Below are 13,174 nucleotides of genomic sequence, written 5' to 3' on the forward strand. Positions count from 1 at the left end.
TCTAAAGTTACACATCTTCTAAACATAATTCACACTCTATACAAATACCACAGCTGTACAATTTTCACACCCTATTCTAAATTTATACAATAGCCTTCTGTCTACTCATCTGGATTGAAGTAGCAAACATTCAGTGTAAAAGTAAAAATGACTTAACATTATTTAATATTTGAATCACAGCTTATAGTGTTTTGACATCGACAACCCAAGTGCATTTTACCATTTTACGTGTGTGTGTGTGTGTGTGTGTGTGTGTGTGTGTGTGTGTGTGTGTGTGTGTGTGTGTGTGTGTGTGTGTGTGTGTGTGTGTGTGTGTGTGTGTGTGTGTGTGAGTGAGTGAGTGACAGAGAGACGGAGGGAGAGCAGGGAAAGGAAACACAGTTGAGCGAATGTTTCAAATAGCGTTAAAAAAGGAAAGACAAAGACGAAAACTAAGAACATTTACTCTATTATATTAGTTAGTTTTGTTTTAGTTAGTTATCGTTTTTTTGTAATGCCTCGTTTTTATTTTTATTTCAGTTAACGACAATGTTTTTTCCCACCTAGTTTTCGTTTTTTCGTTCGTCTTCGTTAACGATTATAACCTTGCACTGGATACAGAGATTACGATCTATTTGATAACTATGATGCAGAAGATTTCAATGAGGAAAATGATGACTCTGATGAATGTGATGAAGATGATGCCTTTGATGAAATGGATGAAGATGATGATATGAATGAATATTATTAATCTGATGACTAACATAATACTCCAATCTTTAACAATACCATTAAGCTGATATTATTGCTTTTGTTATAGGAAACTTCAGGGTTTAATGTTTTCAAACATATTTTTGTGGTATTTTCCCACGTTATCGAGACAGTAAAAAAATTGCATAGTGTGTACTGATGGGTTGGAGTGGGGAATACTTTCTTATTAATTCTGTAAGTGTTAATTAAAACATTGGTTTGGAACTATAACTTCACGCAGTAATAAAGAACATACTTTAAGGTTGCCTGGTGACTCTGATGGAAATCTAACCTACTGAGATTCTTCTGAAATACAACACAAAATGAATATTTGCAGTAGTGACTTTGTTAATATTTGTAAATACTGTCTAATAATTGTGTAGTGAATGTATAGTTAATGTGCTACACAAGATACACCAGTAAAGAGTTGTGATGTTCAGAATGAAAAACAGCCGTTTCTAGTTTTGTAGAGGAGTGGCAGCAGTATTATAAAAGGGTTAAGAAAAATGTAATTATTTATGGAATATAGAATATGGATGTTTTTTAAATATTTAATTTTCAGGGAACCACAGAACATTTACAGTATGTCGGCAGAATTTTCTTTTATAGAAATGGTGGGACAAATAATACATTCCTAATTATAATCTGAAGGTAGTTAAGTTCTTTAAATGGGAAGTCTCAAAGACGGGTAAGATTTTATAATATAAAAAGATTATTATAGATTAATATATACAGAATGAAAGGGAAACTGCTGCAGATTAGGGCAAACATGATAGGCAATGATTTCTAAACTTTTTTTTCAAACGGGTACTTTTCTAGAGGACTAACCCTAACCAAAGGCTATTTTAGTGGCATGTTGAGTTAACAGTGGCATTTTTAGTGGCATGTTGAGATGCCACGGCATCTTCACCGTTAGCAGTGGCATTTGTAGTGGCATGTTGAGATGCCACGGCATCTTCCCCGTTAGCAGTGGCATTTGTAGTGGCATGTTGAGTTAGCAGTGGCATTTTTAGTGGCATGTTGAGTTCGCAGTGGCATTTTTAGTGGCATGTTGAGATGCCACGGCATCTTCACCGTTAGCAGTGGCATTTGTAGTGGCATGTTGAGTTAGCAGTGGCATTTTTAGTGGCATGTTGAGTTCGCAGTGGCATTTTTAGTGGCATGTTGAGATGCCACGGCATTTTCACCGTTAGCAGTGGCTTTTTTGTGGCATGTTGAGTTAGCAGTGGCATTTTTAGTGGCATGTTGCGTTAGCAGTGGCATTTATAGTGGCATGTTGAGTTAGCAGTGGCATTTATAGTGGCAGGTTGAGTTAGCAGTGGCATGTTGAGATGCCACGGCATCTTCCCGTTAGCAGTGGCATTTATAGTGGCAGGTTGTGTTAACAGTGGCATTTTTAGTGGCATGTTGAGTTAACAGCGGCATTTTTAGTGGCATGTTGAGTTAACAGCGGCATTTTTAGTGGCATGTTGAGTTAACAGCGGCATTTTTAGTGGCATGTTGAGTTAACAGTGGCATTTTTAGTGGCATGTTGAGATGCCACGGCATCTTCACCGTTAGCAGTGGCATTTGTAGTGGCATGTTGAGATGCCACGGCATTTTTAGTGGCATGTTGAGTTAACAGCGGCATTTTTAGTGGCATGTTGAGTTAACAGTGGCATTTTTAGTGGCATGTTGAGATGCCACGGCATCTTCACCGTTAGCAGTGGCATTTGTAGTGGCATGTTGAGATGCCACGGCATTTTTAGTGGCATGTTGAGTTAACAGCGGCATTTTTAGTGGCATGTTGAGTTAACAGTGGCATTTTTAGTGGCATGTTGAGATGCCACGGCATCTTCACCGTTAGCAGTGGCATTTGTAGTGGCATGTTGAGTTAGCAGTGGCATTTTAGTGGCATGTTGCGTTAGCAGTGGCATTTATAGTGGCATGTTGCGTTTGCAGTGGGATTTTTAGTGGCATGTTGAGTTAGCAGTGGCATTTTTAGTGGCAGGTTGAGATGCCGGTGGCAGGTTGAGACGCCAAGATTTTTCCTGAGATGCCACGGCATCTTTCGCCGTTTATATGGTATTTCTGGTTGCGGCCTGAGATGCCACAAATTTACTAGACCGATTATGGGGTAGAACGGTGGCAAACAAGGGCTGCGTCCGAAATCACCCACTGCTCAACATATACAACCAAACCAGTAGCCTGTCGTAATGTAGAGGAAAAGAGCATATCCGACTACAACTGCTGGTGTTTGTAGCATTTGCTAGTGAGATACCTTATAGTTTATAATTGTTAACATTTGCCAATATTACACTTGGTAGCATTTCCATGACCCTATTTCTTCATTTATTTCAACGTTTCTTTGATTATTTATAATATTTTATTTGTATTACAGTCTGTTATGGCTGGTAAAAACTGAATCAACTTCTAAAAATACTTTTACATTATACTATTATAGGATCTGGAGAAAAACCTGCTAAGTGGGCATGTTCTGTCTAACAAAATGTATCTGTGGAAACACAAAGGATTTGATCCACTCCTCAGAAAACATTACAGCAAACATGTGACTTTATTCAATGACATGAAGGTATGTAGACTGTTGTCTTTTGGTCTTATTTGTGGACACAACTCCTGGTCTTCAATCGCAATCACAATAGTATGTGACTGGAACATACATTGAAGTCACGGATCTTTACAGATATATTCCATATCATAATGAAAATGTTTAGCATATTAACTATTTGTATTTGAAAGACAAAATTTATAAGAACCTTATATAAGGACAACATGACGAAGAAAGCTATAGTAACCGAGCACATTAACTATTTTGATTTTGAAACTAATATCCTGTCATTTTTGGGAAGGAAACCTTTTTAGTCAGATGAATGCTGGTTATACAGGGAAGGATTGACATTACTTTTCAGGCAGAGGAGGGGGAACGGGAGTAATGGATAATTAAAATGTTGCCTTGACTGTGCAACATTTTACAATTTTCTTTGTTAACCCTTCTTAATATCCCCTGTCAAATTGTTTTCATGCTTTTTACTTACTTAATACCACAGACAGACAAGGTTTATCCAGAGACTGGAAAAAATACTGATAGTACCTGGAACTGTAGTTGAGAAGCAGCTATTCATAACAGAGGTCATTTTGCCAGAGGTAAAATAATGAGGATATGTAATGTTTACAAATAATACAACTACATTTACAGGAAAACTAATTACTGAGTAAGTTATGCCATACAACAAGTGTCACTCGATTTTGGATAATTTGGAGAACATAATTTCCAGAATACATACCACAACAAGAAAAATAGAATCATGACTTTCTGCTAATAGTTGTTAAAATTCAAACTGAAGTACTTGAGTATGACTATTAATTTTAGTGAGTACATAAATGTACAGTATACAAGTGTACAAGTGTATACAATGGGTTTGAAGCTGATAATTTCTGACATGCTTATTATTAAAAATAATTTTATTTTTTGTTACATGTGTCGTTACCAAGCAGAATATGTGCTTCTAACCACCACACCTTCAAAGAAAAAGAAAGGGTAGGCTACAGGATGTTCTTTCCGATGTTGGTGTGCAATTCGATATGAAACATCACTTAATGCATTAGGCTTGCTGTGGCATATTAGCAGGTGATGTTTTACATAAATCACATTTACAGATGATTTCCTTTTTCCCCAGAGCTGCAAGAAATGAAACAGAGACCACCGCTGATGAAACAGAGACCACCGAAGAGGTAAAACCATTTGTCAACTCCTACCCAAAACCATTTCCCACAAAAATGTATTTAACTCAGGACAGTTATCTTGTCAAAATAGACATTCTGTAATATATTAATAAGTGTGTATGTGTTGCAGTCAGAGAGACAAGTGTTGTCAGTTGCTTGACCATACAATACAGCATTGCTTACTGTGACAGGAAGCTTTTTTGTTTTGTTTGATGTGTATTGAAGGTGCTCTGGATACAGATTAGTTGCATTAAAATGTATTGTTTTTTAATTACATGTACAAATAAGACAATTTTGAATATATACTGACATTTAGTTTGGAAGGTTTTAGTGTTAATAAATACAGCATTTGTTGGTAGAATTTATTTTAAGATTTCATTCAGGTACTGTAAATGCTCTATAAGTCTTAATTCTTCACTTGGGAAAAACTTAAATTATCAATAACAGACTTTTTTTACTGCAGGAAAACCTTCTGATCCTACATAGCCTGGCTGCAGCTGACTGGTGCAATCAGGCAACATTCAGTGGAAGACTGAAACTCCCTGCTGTCCTTTCAATGGACAGAGAAGAAAGAAAAGAGGCCATCCAGGAGATGGACACCTGGGATGGGGAACTGGATCAGGATTCTCCAGCAGAACTCTTCACATTTGTTTTTGAAAAAAAAAAAAAAGACAACTTCTATGAACAATGTGTGGATAAAAAATGTTTTAGACTGTTTACAAGATTTGAAAAACAGTGATTGTTTAAATATTTTTTGTGTGTTAAATTAAAGAGTTTGTTCCTAAATACAGCCTAGTAATTCATACCAAGACCTTTGCACATGGTTTTACATTAGAGTCCTGTGATGCACAGATAAATATAAATATCACCTAGTATAGTAAGCTATAAATGTTGAGGGTGTTTAGTGAATAATTTTGGATAGGTCAACTGTTATAAAATCTTGTTTAATTTACAATCAGAAAGGGACAGCTGCCACAGGGGGCCAGTGGCAATTGCCACAAACATTGGCAGGTGCTTTGCCAAGTGTAAGCCTATAGCCAAAATATTGTTCCAGTAATGTATAATCATGCTTTAAACTGCAGTCTTTTATTTGAGTGAGTAAAGTATTTTGTCATTGCATTTTAAATTAAAAAATAAACATAGGCTACCACCAATTTATTTCCTTAGCACTGCAACATAACAGACTGTAATACAAATAAGATATTATAAATAATCAAAGATAGGTTGAAAAAAATGAAGAAATAGGGTCATGGAAATGCTACCAAGTGTAATATTGGCTAATGTTAACAATTATAAACTATAAGGTATCTCACTAGCAAATGCTACAAACACCAGCAGTTGCAGTCGGATATGCTCTTTCCTCTACATTACGACATGCTACTGGTTTGGTTGTATATGTTGAGCAGTGGGTGATTTCGGACGCAGCCCTTGTTTGCCACCGTTCTACCCCATAATCAGTCTAGTAAATTTGTGGCATCTCAGGCTGCCACCAGAAATACCATATAAACGGCGAAAGATGCCGTGGCATCTCAGGAAAAATCGTTGCCACTAAAACATGCCACTAAAAATGCCACTGTTAACTCAACATGCCACTGCTAACTCAACATGCCCCTAAAAATGCCACTGCTAACTCAACATGCCACTGCTAACGCAACATGCCACTAAAAATGCCACTGCTAACTCAACATGCCACTAAAAATGCCGCTGCTAACTCAACATGCCACTAAAAATGCCACTGCTGACGCAACATGCCACTAAAAATGCCACTGCTAACTCAACATGCCACTAAAAATGCCACTGCTAACGCAACATGCCACTAAAAATGCCACTGCTAACTCAACATGCCACTGTTAACTCAACATGCCACTAAAAATGCCACTGCTAACGCAACCTGCCACTAAAAATGCCACTGCTAACTCAACATGCCATTAAAAATGCCACTGCTAACGCAACATGCCACTAAAAATGCCGCTGTTAACTCAACCCGCCACCGGAAATGCCACTGCTAACGGGGAAGATGCCGTGGCATCTCAACCTGCCACCGGAAATGCCACTGCGAGCTGCCGATGCCGCAAATTGAGCTAGCCCCTGCTGGAAAGCTGAGTACATAATGCCATCTAGTGGTGAAAATGAATCATGTAACTCATACTATAGAGTTGTTACTAAACACACCAAACTAGATTTTGCATCAAGGCTATTGAACTGACAGTTTCCTTGTTTAAAAAGAAATCCAGTACACATTTGGGATAAATGTTTGCTGTAAATTGATTCTCAAGTGCAGAGGCTGTGGTCTAGTGGTAGCACTCTTGGGTTAGAAAATTCTCTCCCCACCGCGGTAGATAGTAAAAGAAATGCTGAACTTCTTTTGAGACTGGCTTGATCCAAGCCTGTGGTTTTACCTCTTTTTGTAATTACAAAACATAATCACAGTACAGTAACTATTGGTCACTTTATTATATATAATAATTACTCATTAAATCATTTTGTCAGCAGACAGTGAACCTGCCATTTTTAAGGTGCACCCTACCTTGTCTTGCTCTGTGTTTCAGCTTAAATGACAAAATCTGTACACGTGCTTGCACCTCTTTGAAGATCGCAAGATTGATTAGTAGGGTAACTGCTCGACAAATAACCGCTGGTTTATTTATATTCTCGCTAGTCGTTTTGAGACCTCTTAGCTAATCATAATTTCAGAAAACGAAATTGCAATGACCCTATAATCTCCAAGTGTGTCAATAGTATATGCATGAACAGGTCCGTGTACACACCTTGGCCTGATTGGCCTGATAGCGACACCTAGTAGGAGGAGAACCCCTACCGTAACCCCGGCAGAGACGACGCCACCGACCCCAAAACCTTTTTTGAGTGTGTGTGTGTGGGCTGGTATGGGGTCGCGGCTGGCACCACCAGAAGGGTGGGACAACAAGCCCCTGCCGCCGCTCACGTGGGGACTGATTTCAGGAGCCCCTGTAGCCCTGGCAGCAGGAGTACCAGGAGGAGTCAGAAGATGACGATGAGGTACTCCTGTTGCCACACTCATGGGGGCCCAGTGAGGAGCCCCTGCAGCCCGGAGGGCAGAAGGACCCAGAGGCGACGTAGGAGGAAGGAGGGATGCTTCCTCCAGAGGGATTTAAGGATAAGACCCTGGAGTTTCAGGAGGGTGGAGGGTGAGGCTGGACCAGCGGTTCCCTAGTCCAGGGCCTCCAGTGCCGGTCCCCCGCCGTGCTGGTCCCCTGGAAGGGTGGGACAACAAGCCACTGCCGCCCCATCCTCTGAGGTGGTGGTCTGACACTCCCCTGGAGCCTCCTGCTCCCCTGGCGCCTCCTGCTCCCCTGTCGCCATGTCCTGCTCCTGGGATGGTCATTTGTGCACCCTAGGGTGCTGCATTCTGGACTTGGTCCAGAAAAAGAACTTGGTCAAACGAAGCTTCAGACATCATTGATCACGTGATATTATACTAAAATATCTTTCAGTTTTAGTTACATTTATATCATTTGAATAATGACTGAGCCTTATGTTTTAGTCTCATTTTAGTCCAATCAGTTATAGCCTCATTAACCTATAGTAGCCTAAACAAGGCTTATGGGACATATCATAATGTTTCGCTTACAATGTTGATATTTGCCTACAGTTAGGCCTGTTAATTAAAATTGTAAGCACAGCGTTGTGCACATTATGGGAGCCAGTGGGAAATGTGTATTGCACACACGTTATTGTTTGCACAGTTTAATTCACATGGATGGAAATATCAGTTTGCAAGAACAAGGGGAGAATAGAAGATTCCAAACCGTTTTGATAGATAACAAATTAGGGTATACCCACAACTCCCGGCACCACACCACAGACTTTGCCTGTGTGCAGGGGTGTAGAATTAGGGGGGGTGGGGGGGGTCATGACCACCCCAATATTACAAAACTGAATGGTTCTTCTGAGCTTTGTGTTCATTCATTCTATTCCTACTCTGCGTCTGTGTCCTGCTTCCCGAACCGCGAGAACAGTACTGAATAAATCCAGGACGCGGTCTCGAGACAAGAACCAAGTACCAGAACGTGAATTGTAAAACGAGAGGGGAGATTGTTTGTTTAGTTTGTGGTAGTGATGGTAGATCTGAAAGAGCGATTCAAGATGTGATGTAAAGTATACAGTCAACAACATGTTTCTGTGCAGGTCTGTCAGTGGAAAGAAGTGAATATGTATTATAAATGACGGGTATTCACCTAGGCCTCCTCAAAAGTAACACTTCTGTCAGGCTAGCAGGAACTGATGCAGCCAGTAAATGAAAGTAGTAGACGGCTTCCAATTTGGGCCAGCCTTGGGATCTCATTAGGGGAGGTATTTAAGGGCTCCCAGGGAGGGAGCTTGGAGGGCGCTGGGACCATCAAAATTACAACCACCAGCAACCAGCTCAGACCAGCAACCAGAGACAAAGCCGCCTCCCCATAAATGTGGTTTGTCTTTTGAGTTTGATTTCCCACTCACCTCCTCACCCTTTTGGTTCAGTTAATCAAATAGCCACCAGGGCCCTGAGTCTTTACCGGTTACAGTATCTACAGTAAAGCTAAAAATAAGAACTAAATAATGAAGTAAGGACAAAAATTGTTGTGCATTTGTACAGATAATTTCAAATGCATATTCGCAATAGATTAATGTGTAACACAGAACTTTTAGTACATCTGGAATATTTCCCATGTGAGAGTTACCTCGGCTGGTCTGGACCTTTCTTGAGGGTTGCTGATCATGACACGAGACAATACAGCCCTGTCTAACCTGTACCTGATCAAGAAAATAGTTCACTTTTAATAACTTTCATGCTTCTCTAAGTGCAGTAGGCTTATGGCAATTGGATAGGTAGATACATTGACACACCTGTTTATACTGTGTTTACACTGTTTAAGTGTCAAGCTATGCACGGCACTAGTACCCGAATAGACCCTCATTGATTGTCTCACATCAGGGCCCTGTAGGACGGTTATCTAGCCAGCTAGCGGTGTTAGCATTCCCATGCTAACACCACTAAAATGTTAGCCATCAAACTTCGCAGCAATAAAGATCCAAAACTGAAATAGTTAGCTAATGTCCGCCTATTATCAGCCACCCGGTCTGAATTGTCGGTCAACAATTCACCCGGTCTGAATTCACCCGGTCTGAATTGTCGGTCTGAATTGTCGGTCGAATTCTAGTGGTCGGAGAACTAAATCTTTTAAAATAGCCTTTCAGCTTACCCATCACCACTTTTTATAGAAATGCATGCAGGTTAAATGATTGATTTGCGGATTTTAAAATGTAATGTATGGAAATTGTTGTAGCCTCAAATTGTAGACAATTCGGCTTGTGCGTGCATTAAATTGAAGATTCTTTAGCTAAACTTCCAAAAAGGTTTCCCATTCAATGTCAATGGCATTATGAAACCAATCCAGGTGCCATAACGTTGGTCAACGGTTGATTTTGTGGCCGATTTCCCAAAGGGTAAGCATCACTACCAGCATACACAAAAGATGTCCACACTACTTCCGCCAGACGTCACTGAACGATGGTTACTTTCGTAACCCCAGTTCTATGAGTGGAGCGTCGCCCATAGGGGCTTCGCTCCTATTGGTTTACCCTCTCTGCCAATCGGCAGTCACTGAAAATGTAAATATGCAAATAGCATTGCTCTAAGCCACCTGCCCCATGGCTATAAAAGCAGTGCACAGACCCCAATCTGCCTCCCGACATTACTTTCTTCACGAGAAAAGCAGTCAGTGACAAGTCAGGGCATGAACCCTATGGGCGACACTCCACTCATGAAAGTAACCATCGTTCTATATCTTGAAGCTTTGTCCATAGGGGCTTCGCTCCTATTGGTTTAGGGCAAAGCGAGCGAGCCCAAGATGTACTCCCTGTCTGTCACCCACCTCACTAAGAGATAAGCACCAAACAGGACGGCCCAGGCGTGGACACTACGCCACCAAGCCTCTTCCATCCGACTCACACTAAGCACATACGGTTGTGCGCTGACCACAGCCCTCAACCGAATGCAAACACAACTCCAACCCAACCGGTACCTCCTCAATCAGTCCCTACTGAATCGGAGCGTCCGAGGCCAGCCCAGAGAACAAGCAGAGACCCGGACTCGGCGCCCAAGGAGACGCTCAAGCACATCAAAGGCGAGCGTCCCACACACAAGTGCACAGGCATACCGGAGCTGCGAACGGACCCATGCCAATGAGCCGTCCCAGTAGCTCGACGGACCCAACTCACACCCCAGACTCAGCCACGCTGAGCACAGAGTGGGCCAAATTGCCTCTGGCCATGTCACGCAAGTAGAATCGGACAAACGGCGATGGCGTTCCCCAGGACGCGGCAGCACAGATGTCCTCCACCCCCACGCCCTTAAACAGTGCGGCCGAGGCCGCCACCCCACGCGTGGAGTGGGCCCGAACCCACTAGGCGTAGATCAATCGCCTCACACAACCAATGAGACAGACGCTGTTTCGACAACGGCTGGCCCACCTTAGGGCCACCGTGACACACTAAGAGTTGGGGCGCGGTCCGCACCACGGCCGTGCGCAGCACATACTGTGCCAAAGCGCGAACCGGGCACAGATGGTGCAACCTCTCCTCCCTCGCACCCGCATGGGGAGGGGGAGAGAACGCCCACAACACCATCTTCATGGAACGAAATGACGCCTTAATCACCTTGGGCAGAAATGCCGGGTTAGGGAGCAACACTGCCCTGCTGCCATCACCATTAACGGTAAGACAGCCAGGCTGCGTCGACAGCGCACAAAGGTCACTGACCCTCTTAGCAGAGGTCAGGGCCAACAAAAGGGGCGTCTTAAGTGACAGCATCTTCAACGGTATCCGGTCAATAGGTTCGAACGGCGCGTCACACAGCGCCTCCAGAACCAACGCCAAATCCCACTGAGGCAATGTACACCAGGCCACCGGCCGAAGACGGCAGGACCCGGCCAGAAACCATTTAACCAAGGGGTGGCTAAACACAGACACGCCATTGAAACTCTCATGACACGCCGAAATGGCACAAGCGTACACCTTCAGCGTGCCAGGGGCCCTTTGCTGCTCAAAGAGACTCTGCAGGAACGACAGGACACTGCCGATGTCACAACAGAGGGGGTCAACACCCCTGTCCTCACACCAGCGGGCAAAGACACCCCAGCGGCTAGAGTAACTAGCTAGCGTTGAGGCTGCCCTCGCGCCCTGAATAGTCACGACCACTTCCGCAGTCAGTTCCTGACGCCGCAGTCTGGCCCTTTCAGGAGCCAAGTCCGCAGCGGCTGGCCCAGCACAGGGAACGCCCCTATCGAGCCGTTCGTCTGCGACAACGCCCCGTGGCGGTAAGGGATTGGCCACGGCATCCCCACTGCCATCTGGGCCGCCTCCGCAAACCACAGGGCACCCAGGCGAAAAGGGGCGATCAAGATGAGCGACAACCCCTCTGACCGCACCTGAGACATGACCGGGAGAATGCACTGCAGAGGGGGAAATGCGTACATCAGGAGAGCCACGGCCGGTGAGCCAACACGTCCACGCCCAACGGGGGCCTGTCCTGCGCTCGAAGAGAGTACCACTGGGGGCAGTGCGCGTCCTCCTGCGACGCGAACAAGTCCACCTGCGCCCTCCCAAAGCGCCTCCAGAGCTCGGCCACAATGTCGGGGTGAAGACGCCACTCATCGTCCCGGGGACCCCCCCAGGACAACAGGTCTCGGGGAAGTTCTCGGGGAATGTGCAGAGCCCTCAGAGACCTGAGGTGCACGTGAGCCCACTCCCAGATCTGCACCGCCAACAGGTGGAGGGGTAGAGACCTGACCCCGCCCTGCCTGTTCACGTAGGCGACCGCCATGTGGTTGTCTGACCACACTAGCAGAGTCCGCGGGTCCCTCCAAAAAGTCAGGTCCCGGGACCTTGACCAACCGACACCGGTGACGCACCAGGTCCAAAAGGAGGCGGGCAAACCATCGTTGAAGGCCCCTCGTGTGTAGCAAACCCAGCGGGACCACCGTGTGGGCTGACGACATCAAACCTAGGAGAGACATGATGGCGTACACCGACACCATGCGTGAAGGCTGGACATGTGCCAAGGCCCGCAGAGTAGCCTCTCTCCGCACCTTGGACACCCGAGCCCTCATAGAGACTGTGGATAACTGGAGCCCCAGAAACACCACCAGTCGGCTTGGCTGAGGAGCACTCTTCCCCCAGTTCACCAGGCTGGCGGAGAGACGGTCCCTCACTGAAGGCAGGGCGGGGCGCTTGTCCGACCAGGTGCTCAGACCCGGAACCAGTGACGACGCCAGAGAGGTCTCCAGAGGTGGGATGCCCTTACTCAGGACCTCCAACCTCCCCTCCACGGCATTGAAGGGGAGATGGGACTTCACAGTCCCTCTGGCCGTGAAAGGCGCGCTCCATGCCTCCTCTGCATACCTACGCAAAGAAGCGACCTCTGGCGCAGCTGCCGGTGCCAGGCGGCGATCCCGTGTCCAACGGGCCGCCTCGAAAAGGTCATCCCCCTCCTCTGGTGTGGGCACCGGCATGGGGATGCGTAGGCGCCGTGCAGCAGCAGAGATGGCGGCGAAGAAATCCGCCTTCACTGCCAGGGGGTCGGCACCCCTGTCCACAGAAGTGGCGACCTCCTCCTCCGAGTAGGAAGAGGCAGAGGAAGAACTGGAACGCCGCCGCACCCACTCGGCCGAGCCATCACCGGGCCGGTCTTCTCAGCCGACGC

The 13,174-nt window shown here is 44.9% G+C and overlaps 1 long non-coding RNA gene across 2 annotated transcripts; it reads left to right on the forward strand.

Moving 5' to 3' along the window:
• Window positions 1-2,383: 2,383 nt before the first annotated feature.
• On the forward strand, window positions 2,384-5,447 carry LOC114830032. Of its 2 annotated transcripts, none has more exons than XR_003777766.2 (5): window positions 2,384-2,980; window positions 3,173-3,301; window positions 4,225-4,267; window positions 4,407-4,461; window positions 4,916-5,447. It is a non-coding gene; the product is annotated as an uncharacterized LOC114830032 (long non-coding RNA). The 2 variants fall into 2 exon arrangements; XR_004575120.1 differs by having other exon boundaries at window positions 2,576-2,980; window positions 4,222-4,267.
• Window positions 5,448-13,174: the final 7,727 nt, after the last annotated feature.

Source organism: Esox lucius, chromosome 22, assembly GCF_011004845.1.
Source record: "Esox lucius isolate fEsoLuc1 chromosome 22, fEsoLuc1.pri, whole genome shotgun sequence".
NCBI lineage: Eukaryota > Metazoa > Chordata > Actinopteri > Esociformes > Esocidae > Esox > Esox lucius.